This window comes from Simochromis diagramma, unplaced genomic scaffold (assembly GCF_900408965.1).
Source record: "Simochromis diagramma unplaced genomic scaffold, fSimDia1.1 OVJJ01000596.1, whole genome shotgun sequence".
NCBI lineage: Eukaryota > Metazoa > Chordata > Actinopteri > Cichliformes > Cichlidae > Simochromis > Simochromis diagramma.
The window spans coordinates 22574000-22590149 of NW_024387245.1; the positions used below are offsets into that span (position 1 = coordinate 22574000).

Consider the following 16150-nt stretch of genomic DNA (forward strand, 5'->3'; position numbering starts at 1 on the left):
CTCGTTGTACGTCTCTGTGTATCAGGTGGCATTTCTTATTTTGTCTCTTTAAGGTTGTCGGTCATGCCTCTTTGGCTTTTTGCATCCCTTTGCAGTCATTTCAAAGTCCTCTGTGCTGATTTTGCTTAAGGTCACTTTCTATGTCTTTCTGATCGTTTTGCTTCTCCATGTTGTCAGTCTCCCTTTGTGTTTGTAGTCATGTGATTAAGTTTACAAAAAATACAAGCAGCCACTTCACGCATGGCCCCCTTGACCCCTTCCTGCACTCGACTGCTTTTAAAAGCTTGTTTCCTGAAAACAGCTGCTGCTGGAGGAAATTGACTTTAGGACATTAAACCATAAATTGTAAACACAAATGTGCTATTAAACCAAACCTATATGAGCTAAAATAGGCTAAAAGCCTGCTGAAGCTTTACTCTGACTCTGATTTAGTCTTGGCTGATTCTGTTAAAAAAAAAAAAAAAAAAATCCAGAAAACTTTTACTCATAAATGAGTTAGCTCGAATTCAACTAACCTGCAGTCCAGTGTAGAGTTGAAATCATAAAACCTTCAACCTAGTCAAGAGTTGTCCCTGCTCCAGGAGCTAATGAAATGCTGTCATTAGTGAAAGTAAGATTTTCCTGATAAGAGTGTTACTTTCCTTCTTTTCAGATCGCTTCTAAGATATTTTTTTAAGATCTCATTGTTTAAACCAATAATATTATGTTATGTAATCAGGTGAGACACTCTACCACCCACAGGAAGTTATGAATCACGCATCATCACCTTTGTCATTGACACTAGCTGTCTTAATATTGAATATCATGGTGAATAGTTGCTTATTCAGAATTAATTTTCTTTTTGTTTTTTTTACAATTTTCTTTTTAGGAAAAAAAATATCTTAAAATCTGTAAGTGAGGCATTTTATCAGATAAAAGGGTCAGAGGTCTATGGGCATGCACTGTCACGATAACTGCAGATATTTGTTGCTCAGCAAGCAACTATGTCTGTACACAAGGAAACCTCTCCTACCCAACACGCCTTATTCATGACTCACAGCTCTGGTATGTCACCTTGTGCACTGATGCACTTTGAGCCACCAGAAGCTTTAAACTGGGAGTGAACAGCAGGCGACGCCTTGCAGTAACATTTACTGACGAGGAATGTTTCATTATGGAAACAACTTTTAGTGACGAAGTTCATTAACAGTGTAACGATTATGTTAACTTACAAAATTGCCAAGTCATGTGTTTTTTCTTTAAATATAGTCTGGTTAACTCCTAATGCTAAAAATGTCATTCTAATTTTTCAAAATAAAGACCTCCGTCAGATAAAACTACATTTATGTCTTTAAGTTTAAGGCTTGTCTTATAATTGTTAATACAATTTACCAAATTGTTAATAAAATTTACCAAATTTCCCCTTGTGGGACAATTAAAGGATTATTCTATTCTATTCTAAAATTGTAGTTCTGTCAAAACAAAACTGTGAAGATGTTTTCAGAAACCTAACACCGCATCTGAAAATGAAGAAGCTAAGTGGTGAAATTCTCGTTTCTGGATCTTTCCTGCTGGCTGCTAGCACATTAAATGGCCTATTATGTTTAATGTAAGTCCACCAGATAGAACCTGTTACTTCCCACGCTCTGTCAAAAACATTGTTTTTACTATACACAGTGAAAATAGAAAGTTAAATTCCTGACTGTCATCCATTATGTATTAAAAACAACAAAAAACATACGTGTTTCAATTGTGCTGAATTTAACACTTCTGCCAACCTGATTTCTAGGGGAAACACCTACAATGGGTACAGATCTACACCACAACAGACATTTCTACTGCATTTTTCAATTCTATTTCTACTCAGCTGGACTGCGAACTGGAACAACTGGGATCAAACAATGGAGGAGCAGAAATGCAGAAAATACACAGTGGAGGACAAGGAGGTCAACATGACTTTGACCAAACAGAGTGTTTAGTCTCTTTGGAAACTTTCGGAACTTATTTAGAAATTCAAGTTCGAAACCAACCCAGTACTGAGGATTGTAGTTGATTAATTAATCACAGCTAAACCTTACTGGACATGCAGTTCTTTCAATTCAATTCAATTTTATTTAAATAGTGCCAAATCACAACAAAAGTCGCCTCTTCCTCTCTCTCTATAAAAACACCAGCAGTATAAAACAGCAGAACCAGTTTGTCTGTACCCAATGAGGTGAATAAACAAAATACCACCTCTCCTGTATTTGCCCTCTTCCTGTCACCTCCCCTTTTAATTGAAGCATAGGTGGGCCTGTCCCTCTGTAGTTAACAATTACACAAGTTCAGGTTCAGATCTCTTGTCACCCTGACGTTAACCATGTCAAACACAACAAAACCACTATGCCCCCCATTTCTTGAAAAGTGCTCACACACAAAGTTTACTAAGTGATGTTCAGGAAGCACTTTCTAAACTGAGGGAAAAGGAAAACTTTATACATTTGTCAAGTGATGATGTGAAAATAAAATGTATTTGGCATCTTAATGCAGATGACAGCTTAAACTAGGGAACACTTAATTCAAGATTTCCACAACATGTATGGAAAAACTGTGGCAGATAAAGTGCCATTACGGAAAATAATCCATCATCTTCCAGTAACTTCCTTTTTTTACCCTAATGCACGACCTACACCAGACTGATTAATGGTATGTTTTTACTGCATACAGGTATTACTCTGGGTTATTTTAGGGTTTGGCACAATACCACTCTCACCACCACCCAACCGCATCGCAATGCATACACATGCACAGGTGTGCAGGGCTGGGTGTGCAACCTACTTATGATGAGCTCCTCCCAAAGACTCATCCAAAAGAAATAAAACCTCTGTGAGCTGTCGTCTGTCCGACAGTCAGGGAGAAAAACAGGTAGAGCAACACAAAGACACAGCAGGTAGACCTAAAGGAAACCAAACATGCAGTGGGAAATTACACACTCAGGGAGACAAGAACATAAAACACAACCTTGTGTCCTATTGGGAGTGTCCCCGATTAGAAGAAGTGAAAGTACCAGCCTTTAGTTTGAAAGCTAAAAATAATAAATATAATTATATTTTACAAATAATGGGACTTTCCACAACTGAAAGCACAATTAGTTGAAAATAACATTATACCGTGTAACTTCTAAAAAAACTGGACACAATCCAAGACCCACACAGGCGACAGATGTAAAACACGGTTCTGTTTGCACTACACAGGGTGGGTCCTCGAATGTGTCTGCATGTTTATTTGCGCAATCATGAGTTTTGGTCTGCAGACAGACACATTATAGGTGAATGATTAAATTTTACCACAGATTTACACAGATGTTTGATTCTATGTGAACCGTCCGACAAAATACAGACAAAATGCTTAAAAAAATGTCTTTTAAGAACAACAATAAGATAAAAATAACAGCTAATGGACAATATGTGATTCAAGAAGAGATTCTGATGGGCAGTCTCACAGCAATCCTTCAGAGGCTCAGAGAAAAGTGAGATGCCCCTGATGAAGCACTTGTAGAAGTTAACTGTGCATAGACATATGACTTCATTAGTGACTTTATGCAATAACTCAGCTAGGCCATCTAGTAACGTTTGGCTATGCGATGCATGTAAAGTCATTTATTTAAGAGTAGTACTTAAAACTACTTGGATAGTCTGAATCTCTCAATACTGACCAGTCCAAATACAGGCAAAGAAATATGCCTGACCCAAATTATGCATCGTTGAAAAACATAAAGCCTCACAATTCAAAAGTGTAAACCATTGTACGATGCAAATACTACAGTGAGAACTGTTCCATAGTTTGTCTTAAGAGTGACTACCCAATAAAACAGCACTTATTGTAGTGAGCAAAACGCTTCAAGGCTTTAAGTAAAAGAAAATTATTTCACATATCTTTCCATTTTATTTAAAAATTATTTTTACTATAACATAAGAATTACCAGTACTTCCAGGTGTTCCACACTCAACACCTTCTCATCTGAATAGTTTTTGCTGCCCATCCTTAACCAGATACTAACAAGGTGGTGGCAAAAAAGGCAATGACAACGTATGACCATAATGAAATTAGAGCTTTGCAACACAGCAACATGTAACATAATGCTCATGCCCTATCAGAATTTAGGGTTGACTCTTTAAACAACAAATAGAGTCAGCCTAGCCCAGTTGGAATAGCCAACCCACTAAACGTAGATTTCGTGGGTTGGATATGTTATAATTTCCCTGTTTTCCATCCCCTGTCAGTGTTTCTAATAGAATCAGATTCTATTTGTGGTGGTTGCGGGGTGACACGTGTGTACATGAACGTGCGGTACACCTACGCTTGCTTAAATGAGTTACAAACTAACACTATATACATTTAATGAGAATAAATAACAGAGGAAACGCCAGCCATCTCCCCCACTTCTTGACAGAGTTCAACAGCTGGTGATGGCAGTCGCCTCGTTTTGCTCTGCAGCTTCTGCGAGCTCAGTTTAGTGGCACATGAACCAGCTCCCCACCTGCCGAAGGTTCTGGTTAGAGTGGTCCCTCCAGCTCGCAGCAGATCTCCAGAACAGAACAAAGACTACTGTTGCCACCTGCAGTTCACAACAATGGGAGTTGGAGATTGAGCTGAATGATGTTGACAACCACCACAAGGGTGACCTGGCTGAAATGGGCCAGAGCTAACAGGTTAGCAACGACTGATGTTTGAAAATAAGAGTGAGATGGTTATTGAGTAGTAAAGTGGAGGCTGGAGGCATTCTTTAGTTCCAAACATACTTTAGTGGCCTGCCTATGTGTGAGAAAAAAAAACCAACAACAAAGACTTTCCATTTGACATGAATCTGGTATGAAGGTTGGGTAAATGTGTATTCTATTTGGCTTACATGCCTAAGGCTAACCACACAGTAGTCTTTTCCAACTAACAGTCAGTGGGGTGCATTTTTTAAAAATTAACCTTGATGAAGTTGGACAAATTGGTCATTTAGAAATTTGTCAAAAATGCTGCCATTGTTAACATAATCTAGCCTCTGGGAGACTAATCTGATGCTTTTAAGCTGATTTGCTGAAATATATTACTTCCTTTTTGCTTCAAAGCTTCAGTTTTACTGCCCTTGAATAGTTTAAGCAAAGCAAAATCAGTTTTACCCTGAAAACAATAATAAACATGCCAATTAATAAGAAGACCTAACACCACGTTCAGTACAATCATTTTTTACTCTAGAGCCATGATGTGTAGGAAAAATATTGCACTTGTTGACAGAGTAGAAGGATATGCAAATGATCAACACTTTCTTTTTTAAACTCACTTCACTTTCTCATCTCCAAGTTTAGTTTCAAAACTAGAGCATCCACAACAACAACATGCACCAAGCACTGCAACTCCCACCCAGCACCCACCCAGCCTGCGCCCACTCGGCCCTCCGATGAGGCTTAATGAGTAATAAGCACTGGGTGACCACAGTCTTGGAGTCAAGCCAACTTTCCCAGATGCTAAATTGAAGCCTGGAGGTACTGCATAATGCAAAACAACACTCATTAAAACTTGGAGTGAAAAAAACAAAACACAAGGAGCTATAAAATGCAAAAATGCACTGAGATGCATTCGAGGAGAAGCTCTGTAGCAGTTTCTAAATGATGTAGATGAATAATTAACTCTCAGGTGTCCATTAGCGGAAGAATTTACAAGATGTAGAAAATGGGTCCTAAAACACGCTCATGACCTTCAAACCGAAACCATTTGGCCCGAGCACTATGTTATGGAGGCGAGTGTGAGCTTTGGAAAGGATGATGAAATGGAAGGAAATCAACAGCAAAAAGAGCGACGTTTCTAGAACCAGAATGTGAAGCTTTCACACTTCAGCTAAATTATACAGTACTGCAGTTTTTCTTCTTATTGAATTTACAAATGGATAGTGTAATGGCTTGCATTATAGTAAGTTATTTTGATAATCTCTAAAAGCAATTCAGTTTGTATGGTGTCCACAGAGCTTAAAAGCACTACCCTGTCAGTGATTTTAAAACTTATTTTTTGCTAAAACAGCAGCCACAGTGGCAACAGACAAAAGAAATGTGACTGCTGAAAGCTACACTATTACACAGCTACATTTTTAATATAATGTAATGATAACAAAAGGTAACAACAACATTAGAAAGCAAATTCATAGATCTGTAGATGACCCATGAACACAGAACTGGAATAGACTTAATGTGATGTCCAAATTGGAACTACAATGAGTTGTAAATACGTGTTCAAACAGTGAGGCTAATAGCGCCTGTAACTAATTACTTTATCTTTTACAATGAATACGTATCTTGAAAAGGAGAAAAAGAAGAAATATGTGTATTTGTTTGGTGTTTATGAACATCTGTTTTTCCTGTCTTCCTATATGCAGTAACCGATGAAAATAAAGAAGAATACCATGATAGGTTTTCGCTAGTACACATTAATACCTCAAAAATTTGCAATCCAATAAGATTCTGAAAGGGGTCATTCCACATGAAGAGTATTTTTACTTTAGGTACTTTAAGGATATTTTGATATTAAACCTTTTTTTTTTTTTAAAGTAGGTCTATGAACTGTAGCTAAGAGTGCAAATAATATTAGTTTTACTGTTTTCAGTATATTCAACACAGCAGTTCGCTTTATTCATTTCATCATTTATTATGGTTTTCTTTGTCCCCTGCTTGTTGATACTCTCCCCTGTATCACCTGATTAAAACACAGCACTGGTATGGCCCTTGTCTGTATGTTAAATATTATTAGTACAGCTGAGAGGCTGTTAGTTTAACCTAGCATGAAAACTGTAAGCAGGTGACTACTGACACATATACCTGCAACCCAAGTGAGTACAAAAGAACAGGAAGTCCTCGAGTTTGTGTTAAAGTGGTGCTGCTGAAGTCTGCAATAATGGCATTATGAAAGACAGGTTAAATTTATCTGCGTTATAAACAGCTCAGTGAAAGAAAGTGATTTTCTAGGAAGTCAGCCATCTTGACCTTAGACTAGTGTGAAGTCATGCGAGAGATATATCAAAGAAAGGGGAGTTTCTACCTGCAGGACTGATACCAGCACACAGTGCTAGTCCACCCGCAGCTCCAATAAGAAAAGTAATATTTGAATTACATAATGTTACTAAAACGAGGCGATCACAGCATGGTACCAAATAGTTTGCGTGTGTGTGTACGTTCATCTTGTCCTTCAAAACTCACGCCCTGATTCCTAACATACCATCTCCTTCCTGCTGTTTTCACATGATTCACTGTTGACTTGCAGTTTGTGGCAAAATGTCACATTCAGTCATGCTTTTATGTGACTCCTGTGTGTGCATAATTAAAAGATTGTGAGCTAGAACAAGCCTTATGTTAAGATGCCGTATTTTTAAAATGATGGCTTGTTTTTTTTTGTTTTTTTTAAAAAACAAAACATTTGAACATTTTGATATATTTCTACACTGAATCATCCTGGAACTGGCTACTTAGAGTTGTGAAACTGATGAATTGAGTGAGTAATTTGTAATGCATAAGGACATCTTTATTTTCACTTCATGGAAATAGTAAATACGTTTTTTTTTCCCCAGTGTCTCTCTTCTCTCTCTCACATGCACAGTAGCTCCACGTCTTTTATTGAGCCACCAAACAATCTGTTCTATAGAAAGGCAGCTAGCACAACACTAAATGTCATTAATGAACATTTCTTTAAACCACAGTGACTAACTGCACAGAGATCTTTTTTCTTCTTTTTTTTTCAGGGGTTTATAAAAAATTCTTTCTTCCATTGTGTTAATGATTGATGGGCACCAGATGCCACTATGGGGTGTTTCCCATACCAGACAGCTTGACATTTGATTATAATAGAAATGAATGTTGCACACAATAGGTGGTTTGTTGTAAACCTAGGGGCAATAGAAGATAAATAATTATACTGTTTTGTGAAGCCGAGCTACCATTCCACAAACTTTCCAAAAGAAGATTCTAGTTTTTTGAAAAACTAACTACACCCATGACTTAACAGTTTGTAGAACCACATTTAGCACCTATAACTTAGAGTAACTGCTTTCTATATGACCTTATCAGTCTCTCACATCATTTCTGGAGGAATTTTGGTTCAGTTTTCTTTACATCATCACTTCAGTTCATTGAGGTTGTTCATAGTTTGCTTAAAGTCCTGCCACAGCATTTCAGTCAGGTTGAGCTCTGGACTTTGACCGGATCGTCACATCACCTTTTCTTTTTCAGCCATTCTGTTGTAGATTTGCTGTTGTGCTTAGGATCATTTTCTTGTTGAATGACCCAATTTGGGCCTAGCTATCAGATAGCTGGTCTCACACTTGACTCCAAAATACTTTGGTACACAGAGCAGATCATGACCAGCTGAGTGACAGCTGGCAGTAGTTTGTGGTGTTGATATGCTGTATTTGGTTTTGGCCAAACATCTTCACACCAGTCTTCTCTGCCTGAAGGACATCGTTTCATGAATCTAAACAATACTGCCATGTTTTTCTTAAAGAAAGGAAGTTTTCTCCCGGAAACTCTTCGAAATAAGAAACACTTGATCAGGTTTTTTCTAATTGTACTGTCATAATCGTCCCAGGAGTAGATGTTGGAACATCTACTCGTGGAAGGACTGTGGTTAGTTGAAAGCTACAGACCATCACACTGCCAAAACTACTGCTGTTATACAGGCGGTCAGACTGTTTTAATCAAGAGCATTTCAAATCTCTTAGAGTCCTATTAGAGTTTTCCTTTCCACTTTACTGCAGATAAAAACGCAGACAGAAATGATACTGCCCCGCCCACCTCTGATTTATCAATTATCTTTGGCCAAAGCAGACTGCTGGTCACTATCTACTTTTTATCTCATTTGTTATACTACTAACACCTGCATGCATCAGTTGACATGTAGGAAGAATATGATATTATTTTCCAAAATGACAATTTTAAGTCATTTATTTTTGTGTTATTAGAAATTATAGCAACACTACATTTAAGCAAGTACTTTTATTGTTAATTATTAAAAGTTTATTATTAATAATTCAAAATACTTGAGAAAGTATTTTGAATTATTATTAAGTTGGGAAGGAATGATTACTAAGCTGCATAAAAAGACAACGTAATGGTTTTTAAGGTTCAGGTATTTGACATATTGTCTCCGTCAGGCTGCTGAACATGTACAATCACTTCTGCAAACACAAGTGAAGCTTTAGGAAGAATGACAGCAAACACAGACATACTTTGAATATCATCTGACAGAGCACTGTGAGCAAAAAAGCGTAACAGCCATGGGAATGCACCTCAATAAGACAAGACACTTTGGTGTTTTTCGTCACCTAATTGCATTCACCTACCTGTGCACAAACATGACACTGAAAATAAGTGCATAATTACTTTCTTTAGAAGATCAAAAATACTGATTATAAATGCTGAGTATGTGGATGTTTGATTGGAATATTACCTTAAGAAAATAAAATAAATAAAATAAACCTTTTCCTGAAAATTCAAGAAAAAGAATGGATTAAAACATTCTTGAATTTAAATTTGCAACTGCCCTTTCTAATAAAAATGTCAAAACTTGTCACCACAGATTTGACATCAAGTGAATTTCTGAATGCTGATGTCATCATTCTTACTTAAATGGCATAGCTAAACGTTAAGGTAATGGAGGTTTCGGCAAATGAAGTAGTCACACACAAAGACTTGTATCTACAGGTGAGAAACAATTTCTTAAAAACAATGACATCATCTATAATCTCAATTATTCTCGCACACACCCAGCTTTGTGAAAGTTGGGATCGTCTATGAGACTGTTTAATTTGAGAATTTCATTTGTTTTTAAATGTGCAGTACGTTCTAGGAAAATGTATCCAAGTGAACCAGTTCTGATGTGTAATTTATTAGTTCCCACAGTCATTTGAAGCTATAAAATCTCGATTCAGGCCACATCAGCATGTGATGTGAATGTAGTCTTAGTGCTAATGTGTTCAGGATTAGAAAGCACTGATGAAAATTATATATATATACACTTATTAATCTTTATATAATTTGCCCAAAACCATTTTTTTCTTTCTTTAATTTGATGTCTTGAAAAAAAATCATTTTAGTTTTTGATCAAGACTTCAAGGATGGGATGAAAACTTTTGTCCAGTAAATGCACATCAGGTTCAGCATGCTCCAAAATGAAAGTCAAACTGATGTTGCAGATGTCAATTCAACATCACTTTGAGCTACTTCTTTAAGACTGCTTGGACGTCCTTATTAGACTTCCTAGTTAGTGTTTAAGAAATGCTTTCCATAATATCTTTTTTCAGTTTGAAGAAAACAAAATAAACATTTCCGATAAAGTTAATGAGAAACAATTTCTCCCAGTTTTGAGCAAGGAGACAGTGTCAGAGTTTCAGCCATGTTGCTATGAAGCTTAACTTGATTGTAACTTTAAAACTAAAGCCAAGTCTAAACCCTCAAACAGCACTTTGTATTTATGAAAGTCAAAAAAGACATTTTACACTATACTGTAAATGCAAAAGCTCCAAATTATTATCAGCTCATCATATCAATTTTAATGTTAAACTGGCAAACCTGTGACACCAAGAGTGCAGTGGGTTGCAGGGCTGATGATGGTGTTGGCAAAGTTAGGTTTGTGCACTAGCAGTGAGTTGACTAGAGAAACTGAAACCATAGATACAGGATACATTTCTCTTAAAGCCATCCATCCATCCATCCATCCATCCATCCATCCATTCGCTTCCGCTTATCCTTTTCAGGGTCGCGGGGGACGCTGGAGCCTATCCCAGCTGTCATAGGGCGAAAGGCGGGGTACACCCTGGACAGGTCGCCAGTCTGTCGCAGGGCTAACACACAGGGACAGACAACCATTCACACTCACATTCACTCGCACATTCACACCTAGTGACAATTTGGATTAATCAATTAACCTATCCCCACAAGCTGCATGTCTTTGGACGGTGGGAGGAAGCCATTCCCTTTAATTAATGTGGGTAACCTGTTTGTGATGTAGGCCAAGTGTTGTGGGTAGTAAGCAACTGTAACGTGTTACTGGCATGTAGCTAAAGGTACTGTGGGTTGCAAGGCCACGTCAACAGCAATTAAGTTACCATAATCTAATGCCTAGATAAGTTTCTCTGTAACAGATATCCAAATGTGCATTTACAAGGAATTTAAATAAAATGTCTCCTCATACAGTCCTGTGCAAAGGTCTTAAAGTACCCTTCATTTCTTTCTTTGCTTACAAGGAGCCTTTCTTTTTAAAAAGTCAATCTTTGAGTGTTTGTATTTGAACATTGGCTGCTTTTTCACTCAATTTCACTCCAGTCATTGTACCTGACCATTTTTGGATAAATGTTTCTTTGTTTGTTAAGCCACTCAACACTAACCGATGAATCATTCAAGCATAAAAAACGCACTTAACACAAGGGATAAACCAGTGTTGTGTCTATACATAACAGACAACTTAGCAACGAACCAATTCAGAAATCTATCTTTAGCCACTTTATTTGTACTCATTTCTTTAGCTGAATGTCTGGAAAAATGGCAAAGATAATACAGTGTAAGGGGGAAAAAATATTATTTTTACACCAAAAGGTGGTATCTCAGCATGGTGTGCAGTGTTTCCTTAAAACATTCAGGGAAACTGGACAAATATAGGACAAGAGAAGTGGCAGTCCTTCCACTTCCTTGTGAAAAGAAATTATCTACCACAGATAAACAGTATCTGAAATTTATGCCCTTAAGAAACAGGAAAAAAAATCCAGCAAAGAACTTACACAGAATCTGAGATATATATTTTTTACAATGTGTTATTCTTTGACTTGCATTAACACTTACTTATGCAACATTTTAACCCATCTCTACTCCATTACAAACAGTGACAAGGCAAGAGAGAGAGAGAGCAATGAGAGAGTGTAGGGTGGGTGTGTGCTGAGCAAAACTGTGAAAGAGATCAGTTGTGTATTCTCGTTGGTCTGGTTCGTTAACTGCCTGGGCTGGAGTCAAGTGAAAGAATGTAGTTCCATTAAAACGCATTAAAGAGAGAGAGGATGGGTGTGCGAAGGACAGGCTGGATACAGATAAACAAGTTGAAGTTGTTACACATGATTAAACTAAATGTTTTTGTCCCATACATACACATGGTTGAGTTTGAAAAACTGATGAAAAGGAAAAACTGAAACATCCAAAAGATAAGAAAGAGGTATTAAGAAACCAAAGGAACTGGGTGAGAGTGAAAGGGGAGAAAGGGTGACTGAAACAGAGAGAGGCATGATGAATTGTTGGAAGATTCTCAGTGAGAAAAGGGATTAAGTCAAAAATTTGACATAGAAAAAGAGAGAAATACTGCTGCACAATATGCAATGACTAATGCCTTGTGGGGTGTGTTGGGCCAGTCATTGCCTTGGTTCAACCCTTTTTAAAAACATGTACATATTGTCATGTACATTGTGTCTAGACTAAATGAATCAATGTCATACACACATCATATATATATATATATATATATATATATATATATATATATATATATATATATATATATATATATACATATACACACACACACACAGTCAAAGCTAAAAGCTTTGGCAGCTTTTTAAGCATGTACGAAAAATAACGTAACATATACTAGAGTACTAAATACAACAAAACTAATAAGCTTAACTTCTGGCATGCAAGAAAATCCAAGTCATCATTTACACAGTGTAACTAAAATAAAAAAAACAAAAAAAAAAACCATATATACACACACTAAAAACTGAAGAGTCAAGAGTAAAAAAGTGTAAAATTGAGAGTAACAGTAAAACATATGTTAGATAACAGTGAACGAAAAAGCACAGCTGTGTAGGACAGCGGTCCCCAACCTTTTTTGCGCCATGGACCAGTTTATGCCCGACAATATTTTCACGGACCGGCCTTTAAGGTGTCGCGGATAAATACAACAAAATAAAACTAGTACCGGTACCGAAAAAAAGAAGATTTATTCATAACACATGTGAAAAGGAAAACCGAGTTAACGATAAAAATGATAACAAAATAACGCTGAAAACCATACATTTCACACCTGAGCCTCAACTCTCGCGGCCCGGTACCAAACGACTCACGGACCGGTACCGGTCGTTGGGGACCGCTGGTGTAGGAGATAAGGGTGATCAGAACAGAAAAACATGGAATGATAGATAAAGACCTGGAAAGTGGACTAATACAAAGATACTTTAGCTAAGCAAGAAAATCAGTAATGCTAACAGCTGGCAATAGTTTCAGCATTCTTCAGCCAAGAAAACATTTATACATGAATGACTGCAATTTTCCTTAGACAATCGTGAAAAACCAGCTTTAGAAAGCACATTTTACATTCTGAACACAGGACAACAACACCGATAATCTATTTAACACATAACTGCGTAAAGCTGACTTCATTTTAGCCTGCTAGCACATCTCTGTGAGGCTGACATTTTCTACATTTTGCAACATATGTGAGAAAACAGAACTTTCAGAAATGTAATAATTAATTGTATGTGCTTGACGTCACTCTTTAAAGCAAGTCATGTATCACTAATATCCCTGCTTCTTAAGCTAGCTGTCAAGGCTGCAAAAGTAGCTGCATAGCAACATGCTCGCTGGCCTGCAAGCTAAAAACAAAACAAACGAGAAAAAAAATACAAAGATATAAGCTCACAATGGCTATAGGAACTCACTTATTCTTTTAATTATTGCTAATGTGATAAAATAATATCGATTTGTGGCGACTATTTCACAGAAGAACTAGCCTAACAACCACTGCTCTCTCTAGCCTGTTGTATCTTCTGGCTTAAAACTGCCATAGTTCTCACTACTGTTAGTGTCTCCAGGACCGTGTTTTACTGTGATTACACACACACACACACATAAACACACCCACACAAACAATCACAGCTTGTAATCAGTCGCCCAACTTAATTCTTCAACCAAACAGGCATGCAGTGGTAGAGACCCAGTTAAGAACAGCATGGTTTGGTTAGGTGTTGTTATTGTTGTTGTGACTATTACTAATTAAGTGTTAAGTAACACAGCAGCTCCACGTGGAGTCAGTAAAAGTTCACATAGCGCCCTCCACCCAGCTGAAATAAAGATAACATCTCATCTCTGTTGGCCTCTTATCAGGGGGCAGAGTCTGACTTACCCTTTGTCTGAGTGTACTCTTGAGAAAATGAAAACTGTTAGATATCATCAGTATTTAAAAAAGAAAAAGGAATTTTATTGTCAATGCCTGACACGAGTTTGATCTTGCAGAGACGTAGCTTAAAGTCACTATTATGGTGGATAAGAAACTGTAAAACTTATATTTTCATGCCACTTTACAACATTGAGATTTCATGGAAGGTAGTATAAACTCCTCACACTATACTTTCTGGCCATAAGTATGTAGACACAAACTGCACACAGCACACCCACAGTACACATGAAAACTGAATCTGTCATTCCAAAGCCACAGACACTAAATGCTCCTCTAGCTCAGACTCCTAAAAGGTTTCCACACGATTTTCCAGTTCATCGTGAAGGTGTTGGAAAAGACCGAGGTCAAGGCTCTTTGCATGTCAGTCAAGTTTTTCAACACTGAAATGTGTAATGTAGCTCAACAGTGAGAATGAGCCCAGCGCCTAATTTTAGGTTGTTTCATTAACATGATACAAAGCAAGGACAAGCCTGTAGAAACCACTTTTGAGTCCACGCTGACTTTGTATAATACGATGCTACACAATTGCACTATGTTGCACTTTATATTTCATTCTATAATCAAATTTAAAGTATTTAATATTGTATTGAAATTTTTTTTTTTTTTTTTAAGTATCTGCATTACTTACACGTTTCTCCACAGTATTAATACACTACAGGTATTACAACCTGCATACCAGCACCATGAAAAGTACTCAAGCTCAAACACAGACTGCAGTAAGGCGGGCCACAAAAGTTGAGGACTATTGATTTCTGGTAACATTATCACACTAATGCTGATAACTCTGAACAGCTCTTACATAATGCTCCTGGAACAACAGTAGCTTTAATCCTACTTCATAGTTCTTCAATCACCATATTAATTGCCTATTCTTAACAGTCTTCCCTACCTGTTTTTAAGTCACTCCTGAAAAAGCAGCTCTTTACCCTGGCCGTTGACACCACATGAGATGTTGGTTTTTATTTATTTATTTTTATTTTAGTTGTTTTTAGTTGATTCTGTGCTGTTTTATCTTGTTTTCTTTTTTTAATATAGGGCTATTTTAATTTTTATGTATTATGTGTTTTATTGATTCATTGTTGCTGTTTTCTTTTATTCTATTGTTTTTAACTTATTTTCTGTACAGCACTTTGGTCCTGTGCTGGGTATTTTAAAGTGCTTTATAAATAAAATTGGATTGGAAATTGGATTATCAAACTGTACGGTACCTTCTCTCCGTTTACAATGCCTGTCTCAAGATTCATTATTTGAAGATCTACATGCTAAATCAATCATTCGGACTTGTTACTATGTACTTTGGCTGAATGTATGAAAGCCTGCATCTCCATTTGCCGCAGGCTAAACTTTAAAAGTTTAGCTTAACTATTTTTGCGCACAGTTTTGACCTGAAGCAGTCTCTGTGCTTCCCTGCATCAGCTGGATTATCTGTTCCTCAGCCCTATCCTTAAAAAAAAGACTAGTTTTTCTGCGATCCAGTTTGAGGAAAATAGCCGTGAACCCGCTTAAGTGAAAGCAGCGCATTTCTCACCCGGAATCAGTGTCAGCAAAAAAAGCTGTACCAAAGCGCTCCCATTAAACTCCAACAAGTGTTCCTGGTAAATTATGAGCTTCTTACCTGTTCCTCCTCCTTTCTGCGGTGCTCTGATGCCGACTGACAGCCTGCTGAGTCTGCCTGACAGGAGTTTCCTTGTGGGTGTGGCCAGAGTTACACCTGCCGCACACCGGAACGTGCGTAATGAGCCCAGCTGACTCACGCAAAGTCGCCCGGGAAGGGAGGAGCGAAGGTTTGAGCTGGTTAAACGTTACATTCTCTGGCAGAAATCCACGGAAACATTTTTGAGAGGCATGAGAACGAACTCACTCTCTGTCTTTGACACCATTTTTGGAAATGCAGTGCACCACTCTCACCATGGGGAGCTTTTGCAACTATTTCAGGAATGTTTCCTTC

At 37.4% G+C, this 16150-nt stretch overlaps 1 protein-coding gene across 5 annotated transcripts in view; it reads right to left on the reverse strand.

Moving 5' to 3' along the window:
- LOC120714458 (cingulin-like protein 1) overlaps positions 1-15944 on the reverse strand; it is a 56484-nt gene extending 40540 nt beyond the window's left edge. For 4 of the 5 annotated variants that reach the window (XM_040000687.1, XM_040000686.1, XM_040000685.1 and 1 more), the window contains exon 1: positions 15818-15944. The gene's annotated coding sequence lies outside the window, so the exon portion shown is untranslated. Of the gene's footprint in view, positions 1-515; positions 1226-15817 lie in introns of those variants that run through there. The other variant, XM_040000684.1, reaches the window with a different exon arrangement.
- Between the last annotated feature and the right edge of the window lie 206 nt (positions 15945-16150).